The following is a 24248-nucleotide window of genomic DNA, read 5'->3' on the forward strand; positions in this document are numbered from 1 at the left end:
CTCAGTTATGACCATGCCCACACATAACCTTTCTTTTTAAGCATGCTTTTGTCAGCAAGCTTGTGCCAAAAGAGAAGACAACCCTCTAGATGCTACTGTATTTCCTTTAATAACCATTCTCTACAAGATTGTGATTACTACTGTCATTTAGTAAACAGATTGTGGAAATTCAATTACCCAAAGCTTTAATTTTATAATATTAGCACATTGGGGGGGGTGTTAACTGTCTCTCTCCCCCCTCCCCAAGTCTTTTGTTTTCTCTCTTTAATCAATATGCACCTGTTACTCTCCTTTCTCAGATTGGAGGAACGCTGACCATCCTGCCCAATCCCCAAATGAACAGCAGTCCACGTTCAAATTTGCAGCTGCCAGCTTAGGGTTAAGATATGAATCCAGGTAACAGAAGCCAATGAGAGTACACCCAGTTGATGTTTGTGACATCATCCTACAGTCAGAGTACATAGAACAGCTGAGGTAGCTTTCAGCTTCAGTTCCAGTGCTATTATGATGGATGTTTACATCTCTTCATTGAGAGCCAATTATTTTGCTTTTGTGTGAGGCCAGAGAATCCCTTGTGTTGCCTGCCTGCATAAAGCCTCATTCACAAAGCCTCAGTTGGATGCAGCTGAACAAATTGCTTTCTCTCCTCCTGTGGTAAGAGAGTATTCTGCTTTTATCTTCTTTTTTTAAAATGAAGGTGATGATGGATATCAGTTGATGCCTAAGAAAAGGGAGCTAGATTTACAATCCCGGAGCTCCTGCTTTAATGTTTAAATATGGCCTTTGTTATGAAAAGGTTAATTTTTAAAGAGAAAATAAAACACGTGTGCCTGCCTGCCTGTCTGCCTGTCTGCCTGCCTGCCTGCCTGCCAGCCAGGGTGAAATTCCACTTTTGGTATAAAACAGCATGACAAGCCTATGCATATTTCGCTAAATATCTGGCACTCTCTGGATAAATCTGTAATTCTGATCAGTCATTTGCTGTACTTTCCTGCCTGCTCTTTGTATACACATTAATCACTTCAATGAAATATATGGAAAAGCTTTTGTTTATAGAAGGATAATTTTACATTGGAGGGAACTTTTTTTAAAAATGCTCTGGAGTACTTTTGTATCTGCGATATGAGTGTGATAGTCATGATTCCAGAATAAGTTGTTTGCCTTTCTTCCTTTTGAGAAGGTATACAGGTTGTATATTCCTTATGAGCAACATGTAGAATATGCAACCTGATAGCAGTAATGTCAATCTGCTATATATGTGCAAGCGGAAAGATATGTTTGTGTGTTTGTGCATATACGGGATTAAAAATTGCTATTCCATCTATCATACGCAAAGTAAAGCAGTGGTTATTCTCTGTGGTTGTTCTTTATGAGACTGTGCTTATATGTACCCACCTTGTTTTGCAAGAGAGTAAACACATATAAAGCTCCTGAACTGATGTGGATTTAAGAGATTAGCTGTGACACTGACTCTGACAAATCAGATACAATAAGGGGTTTAATTGCCTGAGGATGTTGAAAGGCTACTGTATGAACAATCCAATAACCAGTTTAAATAATCAAATAGTGTGAATAGTAGGAACTAAACAGTGGACCAGAGTTAATATAAAAGCTGATGTCTGTTTATATAGGAAAGATTTGACTATATTGAATATTTACCACTTACTTTCTGGCTGCTTGGGTGTTTTTAACTAATCTGTAAGACTGCGGTAAAAGTTGTTTTCTAATCGCTGGAACTTTTATGAGCGAATGCCAATAATAATTCCATTATTATTAGTCTGTATCTAAGATTTGTGTTGAACTATTAATGCTTTAAGAGTTACACTAAATTGCAGCTCAAGATTATTACTGAAACAATTTGTTTGCAATCATGAGCTTGCTTACTCATTTTTCCTTACCTCAGAAGTGTTTTCATAGCAGCTTAAATTATTTACCACATCTGATCTAGCTGTTTTAGTACATACGTGCCAAACAAGACATGCACAATGAATAAAATGGTAGGTATATGATATTATAGATAGTATTAGATTATAGCAAGACTTCAGTTATTGCATTTTGCCTATTCCTTCCATGAAAATAATAATCAGTGGCACCCCTGGCTGATGGTTTAAGCAAGGAGACTGAACTGATAGATGGGAATGTAGATTGAATCTAAGCTCATAGAGATGAGGTCACATAACTGTCTCATTACATTTCCAGATCCCAGATTTTCAGTGTGAATGGATATTTCCCCACTTCACAGCCCAAACATCTGGAGATGGTAAGCAAAACCTGTAATGTCATTTTGCTTCAAATGAGCACGGGATCTGAAGACAGCCCTTGTTCATCCAATCATGGGCCATATAACATCTCTGAATACTCTTTTTACCTTTCACTGTTGAGCTGAATTTGCTGTTTATCCCTGAATAAGTACATATTTATGGAGTAGTATGAATTATTTATTTATAATATAACTTTAAGATCATTACAATTAACATTTATTTTAAAAGCTTTAGTTAGTAGTTGTGAGGGAATGCCTAACAGACCTTGGAAACACCAAGGAGGGGGCAAGACAGTTAAGGACCAAAACAGGGCCATTACAGAAGAGATTCTTGAGTCCAGTGGAGGAGGGAGGAATAAGAAACAGACTCAGAATTACTTGGCCTTAATTACACTAGAAAAAAAAGTTGTGCAGGAGATTTACTCTGGAAGACATTCAAGGTTCTGTTCCATTGCCTATTAGCAATATTTTTTTTTTCCCAAAGTCCAAGTGTTTCTTGTTTCCTGAATTTGCCAGGGCTTGATTTTGAAAGCCTCCCACACAACTTATAGTGTACTTAAGGTAGAGTCACTCTGAGTCTCTCACACTTCGCCCTACCCATGGACTCTCTTCTGTAACAACCATTTCTTCCTTAACTATCTTGCCACCTCCTCAGTGTTCCTATAGTCTGGCACTGCAGCACCAAAGGTGTGTTTATTTGTTTGTTTCCAGCTCTTTTGTGTTGTGAATGATCCCAGGCTCCTTCAAGAGGAAGGTGATACATAATATAGCAACAACATCAGAAATATTCATCTTGCACTAAGAACATTACTTTTGCTTTATGCCCCAAATGGCCATTAAGATGAAACCACTGAAGCAATAATTCAGGACCTGCTTGCTAGCTTCATGACTATGATGTTTATTGAGCAAGGAATAGAGCTACTCCATTTAGAACCCAAAGGCTCTAATCCACTTACTCAGTGAGATTTCCTTTTGAGTAGGAATGTATAACATTGCAGTATTAGTCCACTGAAGGAGAAACAGATATATCCATCCATCACTTCACCCCTTCATAACCATAATGGCTCTTTGAGTCAGATTTCACATACCGGATTTATAGTCAGGATCTTAAGCTTTGTACACAAAAAAAGTAACTCCAGAATAGCACTCTACTTCTATTGCTAATATAGTAGAGGAAAGGAAAGCCACTGTGCTTTTTCTGCATGAATAAAAGGACACACACACACCTTTTTGCATCAAGATGTTCCATAAGCTCACCAAGACACTCTACCACCAGAAATCACATTTCTGTTGTTGTTGTTGCTCATGTTGCTGCTGCTGCTGCTGATGTTTTTGAGTATGAGAAAACAGATAGAATGACACTAAGACTAGGGAAACTGAGCTCAAAACCACACTCCATGACACTCACTCAATGACTTCAGCTATTGGTTAGTCTAAACTAACTCACAAGTTCAAGATAAAATGGTGCTGGTGGGGGGGAATGAATTATGTATGCTGCCCTTAGGGGGGAAAATAGGTAAGATAGACATCAATAATAAAATTATTAATAATAAACCATACATCATTAGCAGGATTTTTTGAGGTCCACAGTACAGTTTCTCAAATCTGGTACTGTATTCCAGAAGTTTGGACTCTCCAGATATTACTGAAGAACAACTACACACAACCCCAGCTAGCATGGCCAATGATGAGGGATTTGGGGGTTTGTAATTTAACAAAATCTAAAATGCCACTGGTTCCCTGTTTGCATAAAATGGTGGGACATTCTTTAGGTAATATATAGCCACATGATTAGAAATCACTGACACTTTTATTCTCCATGATTTTTATAACTCCATTTTAATGTTGCCCAGTTTGGCAGCCATCTCTTGATTTATTTAGGAGTAAGTTCCACTGCACTTACCTATGCTTCTGAACAAATCTGCATAAGATCTGGCTGCAAAACATATTTATAGAAATTGCACATCTTAAAAATATGTGATAATCTCTTGAAAAGAAATGCCACACTGTGATTGAATAGCATTCTTAATATTTTTAGTTCCTATCTATCATAAGGGTTTTACAACAGATGCTACTTTCTACAATACATAAATAAATGTTTGGAAAAAATATGTGATGTTAATTATCATGAGCAAATGTTAAAGTTTACAGAAGATTTATGGATACAGACTTATTTATTCTTTGATTCATATGTTATATATGGAACAGGTGTAAATAAATAGATGGTGGTTATTCTGTCTCTCTTTGTATATGAAACATTTCCATAGTAAATGGGAATTAAAACAGTTCAGCCATGCTTTGGCATCTCTTTTCATTCATTTCTTCACTAAGTCTTTAAAAAGGCAAATTCATATTGCAATTTCCCCATGCTGGCAAGTACACTAGCAAAGTCACATTGTGTTTCTCTAGCATTTATGCATCTCTTCTTATATTTATGGGATGATTTGGCCTTGGAGAGTGTAGGATTTGTGCTAAATCCAGAAAAGGTTAAATTCCAAGGGATGAACAAATAACGAGAGCTAAGTATTCCAAAGATTAGAGCGTGCTACAAGCCAATGTTTAAGAGTACCGATACCATTAAAACTAAACTATATGTTTTGTTCAATCTTCACGAATGCTTAATTGCATCTGCATCCAATTCAAGTTTTCTAGGTTTACCTTTAAAGCTCCCAAGTAACTTGGGAGCCAAATAATCTTAAGAAACATCTCAACCATTTTCCCATGTTGGTATTCAGATGGGGTACTGGCTTCATTATATGTTTCTACAAGGAAACAAGCTTTATCTATTATGGAGGCCCTAATATGGGAACCTCTGTCCTGATGCTGATTCTATCACATTTTCAAGGAATCATAGAAACAGAATTATAGAATCATGAGTTGGAAGAGCTCATTTAGACCATCAAGTCCCACCCTCTGCTTAGTGAAGGAATTCCGGTTAAAACATTGCTGACAAAGGACAGTCCAGTTTCTGCTTAAACATACTCAGTAAAGATGAGTCCATTACTTCAATGGGTAATTAATCACCAAAGTACTCTTACAATTTCTCTTAACATTCAAACAAAATATCCTTTCTTCTACTTTGAGACAATTATTTCATGTCCTGAATCAACTTGCACTCTGGCATTGTTTTGGTTTTATTGTCTGTGATAGTGTTGTAATATCCTACTCAATCTTACTTTCTCAAGGTTAAACTTTTATCAATGAAGTTAATGACTCATCACCTTGTCAATCTTCTGTGAGTCTTCTGTGAACTCTTCAGATAGAAAGAAAGAAATAATATATCAGGTCCCTTCTTCACAAGTAGTACAAATTGTAAGGCCACTTAATAAATTCAGGATTTATTGTGACCTTACTCATTCCAATGATATGCCTTTTATTTTGTGCTCTATATTCTATTTCCTTAATGTTATCCATGTATGAATTTGGATCATTTTTTTAAAAAGCACTATGTATAATTATTTGAAAATATATTGAAAAATAATAAAAGTACCAGAAGATTTGGTAGTTTTTGGAACAAATAGTGTGATCCTAATAATAATGTGCTTAATGATACCACTGTATATCTTAAAAACCATGATGCTAACTTTTACTGGATTCACATTCCAGATTCTCATTCCTGCTTCTGAAGTGGGTATATATTTGCTTTTACATTCTGAAATATGGTATACTAAGGTGCTTTATTATTATTTCTTAAAAAAGAAATCCACAAGCTTACCAGCTGCTTAACATGAAATTCATGTTCACAATAACACTTCAATGTAACACCTCTCTCTCTCTGCCTCTTTCTCTTTCTCTCTCTTTCTCTTTCTCTCATACAGAGACAAATACAACAAAGCACCAAGGTTCAGCTTTGAAGGACCACCTTTGTTTACCTGTTATATATGGAGTAGAACGAAGGGCAGCACATTTATTTATTTATTGTTTAATTTGGCTACCCACCCAATGATCTTATGACTCAGCATTAGGGTATTCTTCTTTGGCTCATGGCCAGTAACAAAATACTCTCCTTGAAACGTAAGCACAGTGCTATTCATTTCAAGCCAGGATCCCCATGTCTTGGCTTCTTAGCTTTAGGGTGATGAGGCTCTGGAAATGGAGTTGAGGCAGTAGCTCCCAGGCCAGCCATCCTAAACTATGAGCCCTCCAGACTGCAACTCCCAGAATTCTAAAGTTTTGTCCATGCTGGCTTCAAATTTTGGGAATTACAAGTACAACATATCTAAAGGATAACAGGTAGACAAAAGCTGATCTAGGCCACACTTTTGCCAATTTCATGAGCTCTATATCTGTGTGTGTGTATGTGTATGTGTGCATCTGTGTGTATCTGCCATTTGCTTTGCTATGGATAGAGCTTAACTGCCAGTTAAGAGATTTAGAAATTATATCTGTATCATCTACTGTGTGTGTGTTCATGTGTGTGTGTGTGTATCTGCATTCACAATTGATCTTAACAGTTGGGGAATTTAACTTCCTGAAAGCAAGAACAAGTGCATGAATCACATTGCTCTATATTCTTGTCAAAAGTTTTCATTGCAAATGTTGGTATTGGATCCATTTTGGGCTAAGCGGTAGTGGGATCTTCACTATGAAACCTCTTCAAGGATTTGAGGTATTACTTTAAGACCTCAACCTAGCTTGTAGCATGTTTGCCCAGAACAGAATACAGAATGGGCTCTTGTTATAACAATATGTGCCATTCTGAGCCAGAAATGGCTGCCATTTATGGCTATATTATTCCATCATATAAACTGGATTGGTGGAGGGTGTGTGTATGGATGGATGGATGGGTGGATGGATGTAAGATAGAATTGTACAAGATCAGTTGTCATGTAGAATTAAGCTGTTGACTGATCTTTGTAACAGATGTTATGAAAAATGCCTTATAAATGCATTTATATGTGTATATACTCTAGTTATTTTGAACTATGTTTGGTTCTAAAAGTGGACTGCAACTGTTAAAATCTATCACAAGTATAGAATATAAGATGTTAGTTATTCATTTTGTCTTGTTAATTTAAAAACTACCCTCACTGTTGTTCAAAAGGCAGCCACTTTCAAGTTGAATGTTAGAGATACCTGAAAGTGTACATGTAGTTAAAATTGGAGGATGGGAAATGGGAGGAAATTTATAGCTCAGTTCTACCAAATGCTGAATTTGTTTCTGTCAGTTTACATTAAATTTAATGGAAGATAATTATTTAAGGTTTTTTTTTTTCCTCCCAAAAGATAAGAAGTTTAAAGAACTTCTAATGGTGTATTGTTTTTGCACTGTAACTAAGAGGTAGCAAAGGGGTATGTGCAGATGGCCAGTAATTAAAGAATCTCTTCAGCAATCTGCAACCTCCCTGGTTTACAGGCTTTGATTGAATCCCAAGGGAAGATGCCATGAGGAAACTCTATCCCTGGGCTTTTTTGAATCATGGTATCATTGTCACCATTGCAGGGGACTTCTACTTTTGAGATTATTATTATATATATATATATATTAAGGATTTTGATTACAATAATACAAACTAATACAAACTAAACTTAAAGAAAGAAAAAAGAATAGTTAAGAAAGAAGAAAAAGTGTAAGAAAGAAGAAAAAGAAAGAAAAAACAGAAAAGGAAGAATACAATAAAGAAAAAGAAAAGAAATATGTAAAGAAAATATGTAAAGGTTACTTCTAACCTTCATCACAACAAGTATAAACAAATCTAATAATTCTTCACCCCCTACAAGGTTAAACAGATATCTCTTCATCCTATATCTCATCCCTTATCTATAAGCAAATCAATAAAACATGAACTTTTTAATCCCGGAGTCAGCAAAAAGTCCATAGAGGGTTGCCAGAACTTTGCAAATAAATGTCTTATTTTAACCTTGATCAAATAAATCAACCTTATATTCCTTCCTTTTACTTCCAACAGTCTTAATCTTTAGTTCATTCAAATATCGTTGTAGGATTTGATTTCTCTTCTGTTCTTCTTTATCCCATCGCACAGACTTCTTCAAAGCTTTAACAAACCCCTTTTGTAGATCCAATAAGAAAACATTTTCCAAGTCATTCTCTTGGCCTGTCATTTGTAGTTCCACTTTTGGTACTTTTTCTGTCTTGTCAGACAAAATTGTCATTCCCTCATTGACATCTTTTGGATATAATCTATCTATAAAATCAGATATCATTACTGACACTTTTGATATTATAGCTACATTTCTGGCTCCTTTCTTAAAAGATCTCCTTTAATATTTCCAATGTTATGAAGTTTTGTGCAATTTTATAAGTCCCAGTTAACCAACACCAAAAGTGGCTTGTATTTTTTCTTCCTTCTACTTAGAATCTTTAGTTCCCTCTAGTGTCCAGTTTCTAAAGTCATAAAGTCGCTTATCTTCATTTGCACCAAGATAGCCAAACTAAGTCTGTTTCCCACAAGAAGCTATTTACTTTTTATAGTTAATTCCAAAATCTTATAGTAAAAGTAAATATTCCAAATTTATTTATTTTATTTATCTTTTATTTATCTTTTGAATTTTGTCACCACCCATTTCACTCAAATTATTGAGTGAACCTCAATATTATTGTCCCTCTGGACCCTTTATCTGTTTTTCTTTCTTTCTTTCTTTCTTTTTCTTTTTCTTTTTTTGCTCTTTGGTCGTATCCGACCCTCGGCGACTGCCTGGACTAGTCCCTGCAGTTTTCTTGGCAAGATTTCAGAAGTGGTTTGCCATTGCCTTCTTCCTAAGGCTGAGAGAGAGGTAACTTGCCCAAAGTCACCTAGCCAGCTTTCAAGCCTAAGGCAGGACTAGAACTGCACAGTCTCCTGGTTTCTAACCACTGCACCAAACTGGATCTCTCTTATCAGCATAATAATCACCAAATCACCTTAATTGCAAAACCTTATTTATAGGATTTACAGTAAAATTGAATTTAAAAAAAATGGAGATGGAGATCTATTTTCCAATCCAAGACTGCTGGTTCATGACTGCCATGTGTAGACAGTAAGGAAGATGACCTTGACAAAGATGTCCAGGCTTTGTTGCCTAGGCAAAAGGGGCTAAAGCATATTTCCATCAAGGTCATCTTCTTTACTCTCTACACCAGGCTGGAAAATTGATACCAGTGTGTATGTATGTATGTGAGTATGTGTATGTTATACTCCCATCCCCACAATGGATATCTTGAGATGAAAGTTCTTAAGTGAATTCCAGGCTGATGTATGGTACATGAAAAGCATGAAAAGCTTTAGATTTCACCATTCAACCTGCAAGATCTTTCCTTAAGTATTACGAGGAGAAAGCCTCTTTGTGATAGCATGGTTTGCAGTAGTGACTCTATGACCACAGAGTTTCTGTCCACCAGTGGAGGAGCTCTGTTTATACAATTTTCAGAATGAATGCTTTGGAAAGATTCAATCCAGTATCCTAAAAGAAGATAGAAAGATAGGAATTGAGTAAGGACGTTTTCTCTTCCTCTTCCTCTTCTTCTTCCCCTTCCTTTCATTTTGATGACTTTGAACATAAAATAATTTATATGTATTATATGGTATTATCCACTGATAATTCTAGGGCTGCTATCTCAGTGTGAAAGCTTGATTTAAGCAGATGTTCCATAGTCCTGGAGTAAGCCAATAAACTTCCTTTTCTGAATATTTCCATATGTCTGCCAGTCAAAGTCAGATGTATTTGCTCTTGCTTAAAATTTACCCTTTTTTTTTACCCCTACATTTCTATGGAGAGTCCCAAGACTCCATTTGTAGTCTCTCCTATACATTTAAATTGCTCCAAGCATGATTAGGATGTATTATTATTTCCTGTCCTTTTTAATGGTATAATTTGCAAAGATAGTGAGAGAGATACACAGTGAGGTCTTTCCTCCACATGTCATGTATCCTTGGAGTAAGACCACTGAATGCAGCAAGGCTTACTTTGAGTCAATGTGAACAAAATTTAACTGACACTCTGTTATTACAGCACTTATTTTATCTACTGGATCTGCACCAATTTATTCTTAGCTCCCTTATAAACTTTCTCTTTAATGATACAGCAATGCTTCTTCAAATGGTCTTCAGTTAATAAGTGATATACTGACTGCTTTATTTCCCACGATTTTCTTTCAGTAACTAAGGTGAGCAATCATACACTATCAATCTGCCAAGGAAATAGAGCTGATTGTTTTCTGTAGCTACTAGGAGATCCCCAACTTCCATTAATCATATAAAGGAAGATAAGTTCTTGCATTATTAAGTAATCATTGCTTTGGAGAGATTCCAGGTAAAAAAAATCTCAATTTATCTCACATTAGTGCCTCATTATTTCATCGAGATATGGGTAAGTGTAGCTTTTCAGCTGTTCCTGAGGACAGACATTGAAAATCTGGTGGTGGTTCAGAAATGTAGATCTCCAAATGAAGAAAATGCTGACTATTAGCCTAAATCCCAAAGCTTTAAAGTAAATAAATGACCAATAGCATGTTTTATAATAAATTTATTGCTAGAAATATATTTGGAATAATTCCCTTTAATAATCTGAATTGCAAATAATCCCTCAGGAGAGTGGAAAATTAACTCTATATTGATAGGATTCTAAAAATATTCTAATTTCTTTTTGCTTTCTTCCATTTTCTGTTTTATCTACCAATAATGAGGGGGAAAGAAAAAGATTTAGAGTTGAGGAAATTACATGATCCATGCTAGTAGTTAAGAAGGAGGAGGTGGAAGGGGGGAAGGGGAAGGAGGGCAGCAGAGGAGAGTGCCTGAAATCTAAACATATTATCTTGTCAGCCTCAAGGGGCCAATAGACCCCACACTATCCCTATTCCCAATGGAGTAGTTGAAGAAGTATATCAGATTTTACACATCTTGAAACTGCCCCAGGTTGCTGCTTCCTTAAGGAGGAAAAGATTAGTTTAAAACTGGAACACTTTACATTGACTTAGCCTAATTTCTCATGGGCTGAGGGAAAGATGATGGCTGAAAAATGAGGTCAGTGAGGCATGTTTGTACCATGGTTGTCCAAAGAGACATAATCAAATAATCAAGCATGGATGGCTACAAAACACCGAGTTAACCACCGCCCCCCAATAATGAAAAAGAGACAATAAAGAAAGAGAAAGCTAGAAGATAAGACTCAGAAGGAAACAAACAAACAAATAGCAGAACAGTCCTCCCTTGAAAGCTGATACAAAGAACCAGAGAAAGGAATAAAACATGGAGATGTATTTCTTGTTATACAGGAGAATTAAACTTAGCAAAATATGAAAAGGTTGGGGATGTCACCTGGTTGCCTTGGCAATTCTCCCTAATGTAATGCAATTAGTGTGTACTTTTTCATCATATACAGATTTTGTGCATACTTTTATCCACTCTACACTTTTTAATACACATTTTTTTTTACTTGTAGACTATATGATTTAGTCTGGAAAGTATTTATATGGATGTATAATTTATTTGATTAAATAAAAGCAAATTGTTTAAGTCTACATTAAAATGGAAACTGAACAAATCTACATACAATTCTGCTCATAGTTTTAAATCAATCCCTATTCAAAAAGACATATTGCTATTGTGCGCAGAGTTGAAACTTAATGTACTTTTTTTTTTTTTTTGCATGCTACACACTCAGAGAGAGGTTAATTATTGTGCATTAATGAAATTTTCTGTTCAGCAACTTGCCAAGGTTGGTTAAAGTTTCAATCTAAGTAGTTAAATTTTATGTACTTACTTATTTTGACACTGGTGTAGAAATAAAAGAACAGTCTTACAAAATAAATGGCACTGAGGTTAAGAATGTTTCCTTTCTTCCCTTCATTTATGAAATACTAAACATAAGTGAGAATGTGAGAGAGAAATTTATTTATTGACATTTATTAGAAATCTCAACCATGGTTTCAAATTGTTTCTTTTCCATTTTGCCAGGCTTTTTATAATATATTTTAATTTAAAGTACTTTTAAAAATAATTTGAAAACTCACAGGCATGATGAGAGGGGATAAGGTATAAAGATGAGATAAGAGAGGGTTTTCCACCTTTTTATCTTTCAGAGTGTGTTGTTGTTGTAGTAGTAGTTGTTGTTATTTTAAGTCTGTTGGACGCTTAACTTATTTTATTTAACTTCCCTCCCACAACCAGTAGGAATCATGCTAAATTTATTGGCAGTTTTTGAATTTTGAAGATTATCTTGGGAGTATTCTGTGTATATCTCTATCTCTGTCCTATCGCTATCTATATTTATATCTCTATATTGATATAAAGTTTGGGTGCTGTGTGCAGCTTGGAAGCTGGAAGTTGCCCACCCATATTTTAGGAACATTTATTCTAAACTGAAGTGAATATTTATTACATCACATCCAAAAAGAAGGGCTGTAGCTCAGTGGTGGAACACACAATCTGCCTTGGGGATGTGAAGGGCTGTTTTGTTTTGCTGGAGCTTCAAATGAACCACTCACTCAAAGGAAAGTGGAAGTGGCACCTCAGTTTTACACATAAGAGTAGAATAGCTGCCCTATTTCAAAATGACTGATTGAATTGAAGTAGTGCCTTGCTGATCCACTTTGATATGCTTGATAACAGATTGGTAGCACTTATTTTATTTATATTTTTATTTATTAAAAAAAATTAAATCACCCAACATCTGAAGCTCTCTGCATGGTTTAGAATAAAACAGTGCAATGGCTGAACAAGTCAAATCAATCCCAACTTGATATTTCAGTTAGGAGCTTCAAGGAGTGAGTACAAGCTGACACATCAAGACAAAATGACTTGCTTTCTCAAAGCAAAGCACCCAATTAAACCAATCCACACAATCCTACTTGTATGCAGAAGGTTCTGGGTTCAATGTCTGGCATCTCCAAATAGCAACAGCAAAGATGCATGATAGAAAACCCTTTGAGTGTAGCTAATGCTAAGCTACATTAACAACTGTCTGACTGGGTCCAAAGTATTTGCAGGTATCTTTACATTATCCTCAAATATTTCTAGTCCAAATAACTTTTTTTTTTAATTAAATGGGGGAATGACTGAGTTCTTATTACAGAAACCATTTCTTTTTTTCTAAGTGGCTAATCTTAGTCCCCTTTCAATTAAAAAACTTTACCATAAGGATTCATGTGTTGTATATTCTACATTTCTAAATCTATGAACATTTGCTTCTTTATAAACAATGGGGACAGTGTGTAAGTTTTTGTTCATGTCTTATTTGGTCCTTGAAGGAAAAAAAATCCACTGCAATTAAAAAAGAGAAGAGTTAAACCCACAACTTCAGTCATGGGGGCCAGTGCATTAATATTTCACATGCTGGTTTCAGTCTCCTGATTGCACATTATGCTGGTTATTGCAAAAGAAAGATAGATTAATGACATGGGATACGGTAAAAAATTCATCATTTATGCTTGACGTTCTGGGAACCAGTGGCAGATCGATTAATATTAATACTGAATCAGAAGCCTGAATGGAAAAGGATTGATTCAAGCTTTGAAAACTGTGTTTAATAATATAACTGAACACAGAGTTTAATTGAACCTTAAATGCATTTTAGTATTTCAGGATAAATGGGACAGCAGGGAATGACTAGATCTGGGTTTGAGGAAGTAAAAATGGGCCAGCACACTAAGAGATGTGCTAATTTCCTAAGCACAAGTATTTGCCAAGTAGCAACCCTTTTCCCATGCCACATCAAATATCATCTCTAGCTATTTTGTTACTTAACTTACTAATGAATCCTACTTGGCATGCCCAAGCGCTTCCTGTGTTCCCACAATAATAATAATCTATTGGGGCTGGTCAAGTAGCCTTGAAGAGTACTTAGTGTTAACTGTTATTTCACTGTGCTGGTGGCATATTTTTTTTAACCTGTAAGAGTCTATGACACATAATTTTTAAACTCTTTCTCCTAAAAATGTTTACTATGAGGAAGATCCCTTTTCAAATCAAGGGATGAGCACTCTGGGGTGCCGCTGGCTGTTTGTTGGTAACCACACTAGCAGGTAACCCAGAAGTTATAGGTTTGTGTGATCTGCTATGGTAATCAATTTATCACGTGCACCAAATGGAGTAATTTATAGCAGAGCCAGTCCAATGGAAATGTAAGAATCTGGAAAAATGGCATGGCCCTTGTTAATAGGAGGACTCCTGTCAACATTTTTTAGTACTTGCCTCTCTAGAGAACAAACTGAGTGTAGAGTCATTTAAATAATCTTGGCTTTAATGGAAGAGATGGATGTCATAGTCCTATATGTGTCTGTTCTGAAGTAAGTTCCATTGGGTTTTATTTCAAGCTAACTATAGCTAGAACTGTAGCCTTACATATGGTCTTAACTCTACCACTAAAATCAGCAGGCCTTTAAAAACTTAATTCCTGCTATTTGGACCAAACATGTGTCTTGTCTTACCTTTTCAGTGTATTTCTATTAAGGGCATATTTCAGAAAGGGTTAGAATGAGGAGGTTCATGCAAACAGCAGCAAGCAGGAAAGCCCCTCTGTCTTTTTCCACTCCTCCATGACTGACTGATAGACAGGAAGACTTCAACTGGAAGCTACTGTAAGATGGAGGCAAAAACTTCCTTTGCAAGCCCTGGTGCAGTCATTTCTAATGGTGATGGGAGTAATCATGTTTTTTCAGAGAAGACATTGTATTGAGCTATTTCAATATTGGCTTCATTTGTGGATTTTTTATTACCTGTATCAGAGACAATAATAATTGCATTGTTCTGTAAAACTGTATTCTACATTCTTTTCCAGCATTATCATCTTATATGTCTAGGAAGGAGAGAAGAATGAATTTGGAGGAATATCCGATTAAGATCCTGACTTAGGACTTCTATAAAACTTTGCATTTCAGCTAATTGACAGTCCTATTTCTAGGAAAGCTGGGATGCCTTAATAACTTTTTCATTTCAGATACATTGTTCAGGAGCAAAAAGGACACCGAGGCTCCTTGCTTCATCATCTGTCTTTCATCTAACGTGTAGATTAAATATTCAGGCATATTGTTTTGAATATTTTGTGTATTGGATATCTTGCAAATATACTGGAGTAAGTCCTCAGTTGATGAAGGGGTTGGACTCGATGAGCTAAATAGATACTTCTGCTTCTGTGGTTCTGTGCCCTATGTATGCTAAGAGCTGGTGAGCTGTAACAGTAGGATATTATAGGATTGTATGCTTATGATGTAGATTAACAATCTCTTGCCAACCAAACTGAAAGATTGATCAGACAAATCTGCTTAGTCTTTGTTACCTTCATGAGATACCGTGTCCCATCTCCCACCATTACCATCTAAATTGGGATGCACCGTTTTTGGGGGCTGAGGGTTGGACTTGACCTTTGAGTGGAATGCCAGGAGCTCCACTCAAAAAATGAGTGGGTAGGACCAGAATAATGTCTATATTTCATTTTATTTCCTTTATTAATTTCCTTTACATTTAATTACAAATAAAGTAATTTACCTTTTTATGGCAACTTCTGAATGATCAGAGCCAAAACTTCTAAGAGCTTCATGGGATCCTGGGACTTCTAGTTGTACATCAAATGAGAAAATATTTTCTCCTCAGAGACACGTACTTGGTGCTACCCTTGACTTCCATTTTAAGTGTTGCCTTATGATGCAGTTTTCATATTATTTCCAAGCTTCCCAATAACCCAAATTATCTGTGCCAGTCATAAAATTGCAATGTTAAAAAAAGATATATGAAAAGATACAATGAAAGCCAAAAAAGGGGTGGGCAATTAATAAATATAGCAGGAAAGATATAGCATATATTGGTAGAATAGGCAGTTATTAGTAAACCTGACTACAAATCAATAGGTTCTTCAAATCTGACATTTTTTACTATTCCAGGATCAACTCTTGTATTCCATGATGCCGACTCTGTTTGGTATATGAGCCAATTCATTTTAGACTGCTATAAAGCTAATTTGATTTTTGAGATACTGAAGCTAAGTGGAGCTTGTGGATGGGCCATTTCTTCTTTTGTGGAAGCTGTTACCTCATCAAGCTTCCTAGTTCCTGGATTGCAGCCACATTAGCACATTTTTCAAGGAAAAAAAGGAGCTTGATGGCTTTTCAGTTCCTTCTCATAGAAACTTCAACATTATTTGAAACAGCCAGACAAATGGACACAACAGAAAGGATACAGGTTGATGGGACAAAAGGTGGAAAATAATTTATTTTTCTTTTCTTTAGCACAGAGTGGCATTGAACTGTTGTAGCTAATTTGTTTCTTTTGCAACAGAATCTACTCACCATGTAGCAATGATTTGTGTTACTTGTTCTCAGCGTTTTTGAACTGGCAGAAATGAGGACACTTTCAAGCTGCTTTTGAGCACTCTGGTGTTAAAGCATTAACCATGTGGAAATGTCCTATAATGTATTCAAGATGCTGTTTTTCTGTCTCAGTCAGGTGTAGAGAAATGGTGAACCTCCATATGAAACTGAATTATAATTCCAAACATCTCCAGCAAGCATCACCCATGATGAGGGATACTGTTAATTTAATTAACATTTAGAGGGCCACAACTTCCTTATCTTCATCTCTAGAGAACTAAAATGGGTTTACAAGTCTACAATATAGACTACATGCAATCTCCAGAGCAGCAGTATCTATCAGAGCATTGCAAAGATATTCAGCTTTTGATATACTGTGGTTTCATTACAAGAAATATTGCAGCTGCATTCAGATTTCATACATCATTGCATGACCTGTACAGTAATTTGTAGTAGGTCTGCTTTTGGAACAGATGTTATTGGATAACCTATTTACTTTCTTGAACTTTCATGTACAGGTAATAATTCTCTATGCCAGGTATTTCTAAAAATAAATACTCATCATTGCCCTAATTGCATCATGTGTTTCAGGATATTCTTAGTATAAATAAGAAAATGTGCGTGCGTGCGTGCGTGCACGCGTGTATATATATATATATATATATATATATTCAGCACAGAGGTTCTGTCATTTATATCACATTTTTCTATTCCAGACATTAAAATAACTATGATTAGAGGAAAATCTATATTTTAACCATGAAGCAAGGAGAATCTTTTTTTCTCCTTACCACTACAAAATGATGTTAGAATCTCAGATAGTCTGTCTGCTAGTAGACAGTGATAATGATAAAGTGTTATTTTATATTAGCACATTATAATTTCATTTTTGGTTCTGAGGATAGGCTATTATGATAAATGCCACTGCTTCATAGATAAAAATTCTATTTTCATGGACAAGATTAGATGGAAATCACTGTCTGCCTAAATTGTATCTAACTTTACTAGACTAATGATTCAGTTGCATTCTTTATATGCCATGCTTTTAAACTTCATCCCAAAGCTTCAAGATATAGTATACCTGTTTTAGAAAAATTAAGCATAGTTTATATTTTATGATAGATTTTAACATGTGTAAAATTACATGATGGCATGATATACTTTAAAAAAAAAAACTTGGACCAACTTTTGTGATTTTTGCTAGCCTAACATATTAAATGTCTATTCTGAAAGAGAAAGAGAAAAAGATGTCTGTGAGTGTGAGGGGGTGATTTTAATGAAAATTGCCTGTAGTCCAAAATAATAAACAGGCTAAATAATAGCCTTGAGTTAAATGAGTATCATAATCTTTACTTGATTTTAATAACTGTAAATGATATGCAACAGACTAACCAGATTAACTAAATTTATTCACTGTCAACAAGCAGACAAAGCAGAAGACATTGAGACTCTAGAAGCCACTTTCTTGCCTGTCCCACTTTCAGATGAGCCTGAATCAGGAAACAGGGCAAGGATTGCTACTACTGTCAGCATGACTGACAATATAAACATATTTTACTTACATGTTTAATTCAATAAATAAATTCTTCATACATGCCAACATGTTCTGAGACTAGTTAACTACAACCCTATCTGTCAAGTTCTGCAAGGTTGGGAAGTTTAGGAAACAAAACCACTTGGAACCATTTTTATACGTATTAAAATTACACAATCTTGAAAGCCTGTCAGAGCAATGTTCCTGCACAACTTATACCTAATATAATCATGGGGCAGTTACTCTGAGTCTATTTCTGATGCTTCCCCCCTTTCCGTAGACTCAAGACTCTTCTGTAAGAGCCCTGTTTCCTCTCTTAACTGTGTTGCTGCCTCAGCTGTGTCCCCAAGGTCTGTTAGGCCTTCTCTCACACTATCTTCAAGGAGCCAGGCAATCTCAAAGTGTGTTTGGGGGAAGTCCAGTCTTTCTCCCATTCTTCCATAGTTCCAGATGACTAATTTAAGAAAATTCCTGTGCATCCACTGTGTGATATATCAGATTGTTCACCAGTATTTTTACCACTACTATATAAGCTGTTATTAGAATAGAGCTAGTTCTCAAAATTATGTGTAGGAGTTCAAGGTGGGTGTTTAAAATGTTGCCAGCTGCTTTCGGATACAGGATATTTTTTTAAGATGGCTGGTAGTTAATATGTCTCTTTCTTTAGTTTGGTGATTAGGATGAAGATGATGGCAGTAACAGCTTTCTAAAGAAAAATATAAAATTTACTACATGATACTATCCAATTGTCAGTTCAGTTCAGAATCTCTGCTCAGAAGCAGAGCTTAGTTTTGGTTACCTCCTTTTATTTTTATTTTATTTTATTTTCTCTAATATAGTTCTTCCTCCATTCAAAACAAGGGAACATTTTTAAATCTGGAAAATAGAAGATCTGGAAAATAGAAGAAAACAAACAAAAAACAAAAACAAATGTTTACTACTGTACTAATTCAGCTATGCTTTCAACTACACCATGACATAGTCCTTAGAAATAGGGAGTGTAAATTAGGGGCAACTGTTCCTCAGTTTTGATAAATGAGAACATGTAACCTAGGTCTAAAAAGAGCTAAGTATATGAAGCAGTGTGCAATAGACATCCCCCAACCCAACTACTCAATTGAAATGAATGGGACATGAGTGTCCACAGGGTGTGCTGAAAAAGTTAAGATGGTGTTCATGATGGCATGTTGTACATAAAAACCAGGTGCAGCTTTGATCACACTATTGTGGCCACCATCTTGATGTTTTTAACCATACCCTGCCTGTGCCTGGGAAAGGTCAGAGAAAGGCCTGAAAGGGGAGAAAGATTCTGTTTGAAAACATTTAATGACCATCTGTTTTGCACTGCGGCATCTGAAGAGTTGCACTGAATAGTGGGAGAGTTTGCCAACCTGTCTTCAGCTGATATTTAGCAAACGTTCCTCTTTGCTCCTCCTACCCATTGCCCCATCCGTGTGAAATGTGAAGGAATGTGGGAAAGTGGGCTTAAATATCTGTGCATTTCATCGGTTCAGACCTCCACTTAGCTATTCCCCCAAACATAATAACCATTTTGGTAATTTCATTCCTTATTTGCATTTTTCCCATATTTATTCATTCCTGAAAGGACAGTCCTATAATCTCCGGGATCTTTCCACAAATTTGCCCCATCCAATGAGGCGTATTTCATCGGTGGATATGTTTTATATTATATATATTCTAACTGGTTTGTACTCCATCTAGTGCAAACTACTATAGTCCCTGCCTGTAGTGACTATAAAACAAGTAATTTATGTACAAATAGTATTGCAATTGATATAATCTATGTAAGTATATAAAACTTATTCAATGATATATTTTTTTTCTCATATCAGGTCTATAACATTCTTAAAAAGTTGTCTATGTTTTTTACTGGGGGTGGAGGGAAGGACTCCATCAAGATGCTGGGAGGACCTGAAGTCTTCTCCCTCACTAGCTTTCCTAAAAGAAGTTCCTGGTTCATGAGAAGGAGAGATGAGACAGTGAAGGCAAATCTCAAGATGGCACAGCATCAGGAAATCAGACCTGCCAACTGTCCTAAGGAGACTTTTACATAACCCAGGAGCTAAATTTTAGGAATGTGGATAATAGTGCAGACACTGGTCCTCACTTAGTGAAACTCTCTTTCCTGCAGTGGCTCGGCTACTTTGCTTGGCCATTTTGCCTTGTTCTAGATCCCTTAAAAGTGAGACACAGATGGAAATGCTGCTCATGCTAATGCATCCAGAAGAAAATAAAAAAAGGGGGAGACAGAATGAAAATGCATTTTTATGCTTCCAAAATAGTTTGAAGTTGTCTTGTAGTTTAAACTTAGGCATTCTACAGGAAACTCAACATTACTGGAGACTTTTCTCATTTTGATATTTCTAGTAAGTCAAACTAGCATATCAGCTATGATATATTAATCCATTCCCATCACTGATTGTTTTGATCCTGAAAGAATATACCTGTTAACACTGAAGAGAGGAGAATGACCTGTTCATAATCCAGTGGCTGTCCCTTTGCTCCATTTCACACATAAATTAAGTAGAAACTCAGTAGAAAGATGCCTGAGTCAGGAAAGTATCTGATAAAGGTCAAACTTTCAGAAATCTTTACAACAGATCTAGTACAAGCAATTACCATGTACCTTTTTATTTCACATACTAGGCTGATGGATGGCTTGACTTTGTCTCCTAGACCAATCTGTCTCCTCTAAGAAAAGGCAGTTTAAAAATGACAGCAGCATGAGAATAACAAAGAGTGGCCTGATTTTTAGGCATATGGCTAGGTTTTTGAGTTCCATCATAGTGAGCTACTTTCTGTGAAGATATTATTTTGATGCTTCATATTGCAGACAGGTGGATTTCTCATCATTATGTGGATGATTTTTGCTTAACATTCATTTAAATCAGAATATTTCTGGTGACCAGAGCAACATCTGGAGTTCTGAAAGAAAATGAGTATGTCCTCAATATCTAATAAAAGTTCTCATGTTCAGGATTCCAAGTAGATTGAAACAGAAACTTTTCAATTATGTTTGCAGAGGTCACCTTATTTCTCTTCTATCCTCTTGATATTTTCTTTTATTGAGCAACATAGTACTAAGAGGTCAGAGTTAATTCCTAGTTTTGCTTTTATTTTTATTCTTTTACTATCAGAAGTTTTTGTTTATGGAGGGTGGTTGTTTACAGGTTATAGCCATTGAACTCTTTTCTGCAATCCTATACTTGCCTAAGATTTCTTAGACTGATTTAGTCCAAGTTCACATGTCTGCATCATTGATTTTTTAGGACTAAATAACTCTAAAAGATGATGCTAAGAAGCTCTGTGTAAGTATGAACAAATTATATCCAACTCTAGAGAAAGCAAAACATTTTGTGGTTAAAACAGTCCATTTCACAGTCAGACCCCTTCCAACATGGGAACAGTCTTCCAGGATTGTTGGAATGGGATGCTTTGGGGTCAAGAAGGTTGAACCGTGAAACATTTTCTCCATCACAGGATTCATCTGGGTGCTTTAGGTTGTCATCTTTTTAACAATAACATGCAATTCCTGGGATTAAAGATGGAGAGATCAGACTAAGTTTGGCTTAAGTTATACATGCATTCATAAATTCATTTTAACTCATTTGTGCATAAATCAGAATATGTATGTATGAAATAAATTAGCATTTAAAAAAGTCAAAACCTATAGTGTCTACCAACCCAGAATGTGTCCTCAAAGTGAGGAGCAAGTTGCTTTAGGCTGGGAGAAGAGATGACATAGAAAGTCATACATAGAAAAGCACAACTATAGGATCATGCATGGATTAGATTGTGGACTATGTAAATCACTTCACTTATAACCAATTCCTTTTTTTTCATTCTGCACAGCAGTAAAGAAAAGCACACTACTAGAGATTTTTAGAATGATGTAGTAAAGAGTGTACAACCAGTTGTTGCAGTTTCATTCCCATTTGTATGCTCAGGAATCAGCCTCTGTTGCTGAGGACTTTTTAAAAAAATGCCCTCTGTTCTGTTCCATCAGAACAGGTGTCAGCTAGATCAAAAAGTCCTTCTAAGAAAGAAAAAAACTGGATTTCAATTATAATGGAATCAAAAATATCAAGGACAAATTATATGTAGTGGAACACTAAGGATAAATTAGCCTTCAAATAACCAAAATCTATAACATGTGAGGAATATATTCAGAAGGAAATCCTATTTCTATTTTATTTTATAGTTGTTCTATATAGGTTTTTCAAAGACATCATTAAAATCAAACCTTCTACACACAGTACAAATAATTCAAGAGAAGGAAGATTATCTTGCATAGGCAACAGACAAACTGCAGACATGAGTTTTTTCCTTTAATTAGATTTTAAATGAGTGATGTGTACTGGAGCAGTTTCCTTTATTTTAATGCAACATGTTGAAATCCTGAAGACATAAATTCATATTAATTTAGAAATAATGTTTGTTCATTGGGGAATGGCAGATGAAATAATGTATCAGGTTAATTGTTCTTACCGGTCAGTTGAATATTCAGGTCATGGTTGTCCTAAACAGAAGACACAGATTCCCTCTCTCTCTCCTTTCTCTCTGACACACACACACACTGATAATCTTTGATGATGTATTTAAGGTACCACTGAATAATCCATAAACATACAGTCTATATAACTGTGAGAATTGTAAATAATTCTTAATCATTATCCTTATATCAAAGTGAATGTAGTCTACTGATCATTTATTATGTGGGGGAACAATAGTTGGCTTTATTCCAACAGATGAGAATCAGAAAGACTTGTATAATAATTGAGGCATGTAGCTCATAAAATCTACAACTCAACTGATTGGTTATGTAACAGGGTTGATGCTGAATTTTATCTTAAATTGTTTTCATAATGCATGCTTATTAAGCATGTATAAAAATGGATTTTAAATTAGTAAATGCTAGAAATAAACAGAATATCAGTGCATCCTGTCTCATCAGATGTAAACTACAGTGAACAATGGGGTTTATATCCTCATAAATGTCTCTAGGATTGCAGTTATAATCTTCCTCTCATTGATTTAGGCAAATATAATTAACTTGTGACTCTGAATTGACATGCACAGATTGCTATCTTTTGGCAAGTATGATTTTTTTTTACAGATGTCACAGTCCTGAATATTAAATAAGATGAGATTTAGTGATACTGACATACCAAGAGAGACAAATACTGTGATATAGTTATCCAGTTTGGGAGGACATAGTGGCTACGCACAATACAGTGTTTCATCACTCTTTTCTATATGGACAACAAATCAGTAAAGATGTGAAAATATTAAAAGATCTCTTTGATGTCCTCACATTGGGATGTAATGTGTGCTTCTGCTTAAGGATGGTCATGCAATAGGCATCTCCTCATTTTTCATTTATACCAATATTCTACCAGTAATTTTGGAGACTATACTGTAGGGGTGGGCAATCTTTTAGGGGCTGAAGGTTATACTTATAATTGGGAGGGGTCTACAGGCCTCAGTGCAGTGCTGGTTCAAATAGGTTGGACTAGGACTTTTTGTCATTTTTCTTAGTTTGGGGAAAACATCCTCCCTCCCGCTCTACAAGTTATGGGATGTCTGTTTTGGAGCTTAAATTGAAGCTTCACTACAGTTTTTAAATGGGAGAAAACTATGCCAACCATTTCCAGATATTGTAGTCACAGGAGGCTCAAGGGGCTTCTGGTAGTTAAGCAATAGGACCTGGAAGACCCAGGATCAAGTCCATCCTCAGTCATGGAAGCTTACTGGGTGATTTGGGGCCAGAGATATTCTTGCAGCTCATCCAACCCCACAAGACTATTATGAAGAAAAAAAAATGGAGGAGGGAGTGCTATATATGTCATCTTAAGCTCCTGGATGAAAACTAAATCTAATGAATAAAACTAAGAAATGCACATGGGCATACATGTACATACACACACACACAATTATTAGTATATATGTTTTATATATGATGCTTATTAGACAATATTTTTTACTCTTATTAGACATTAGACTTTTTACTTTTTTACTCGTATTTATATTTATTTATTAGAATAATTTTATATTTCTATATTCTATTTTATTGTGAGGTTGTTTTAATTGATTATTGTAAACTGCCCAGAATCCCCCGATGGGAGGAGATAGGCAGGGACAAATTGAATAAATAAATAAAATAAATTCCCTTCATTAATATGAAGCAATCTTAC

General features: G+C 35.6%; 1 long non-coding RNA gene across 2 annotated transcripts in view; it reads left to right on the forward strand.

Annotated features, from left to right (window-relative positions):
* The first annotated feature begins 513 nt into the window (after nucleotides 1-513).
* Nucleotides 514-24248, forward strand: part of LOC134501298 (uncharacterized) — a 127625-nt gene continuing 103890 nt past the window's right edge. For both annotated transcript variants that reach the window (XR_010068338.1, XR_010068339.1), the window contains exons 1-2: nucleotides 514-654; nucleotides 2200-2260. This is a non-coding gene — a long non-coding RNA (uncharacterized LOC134501298). The remainder of the gene's footprint in view (nucleotides 655-2199; nucleotides 2261-24248) is intronic.

The sequence above is a fragment of the Candoia aspera genome, chromosome 7 (assembly GCF_035149785.1).
Source record: "Candoia aspera isolate rCanAsp1 chromosome 7, rCanAsp1.hap2, whole genome shotgun sequence".
Taxonomy (NCBI): domain Eukaryota; kingdom Metazoa; phylum Chordata; class Lepidosauria; order Squamata; family Boidae; genus Candoia; species Candoia aspera.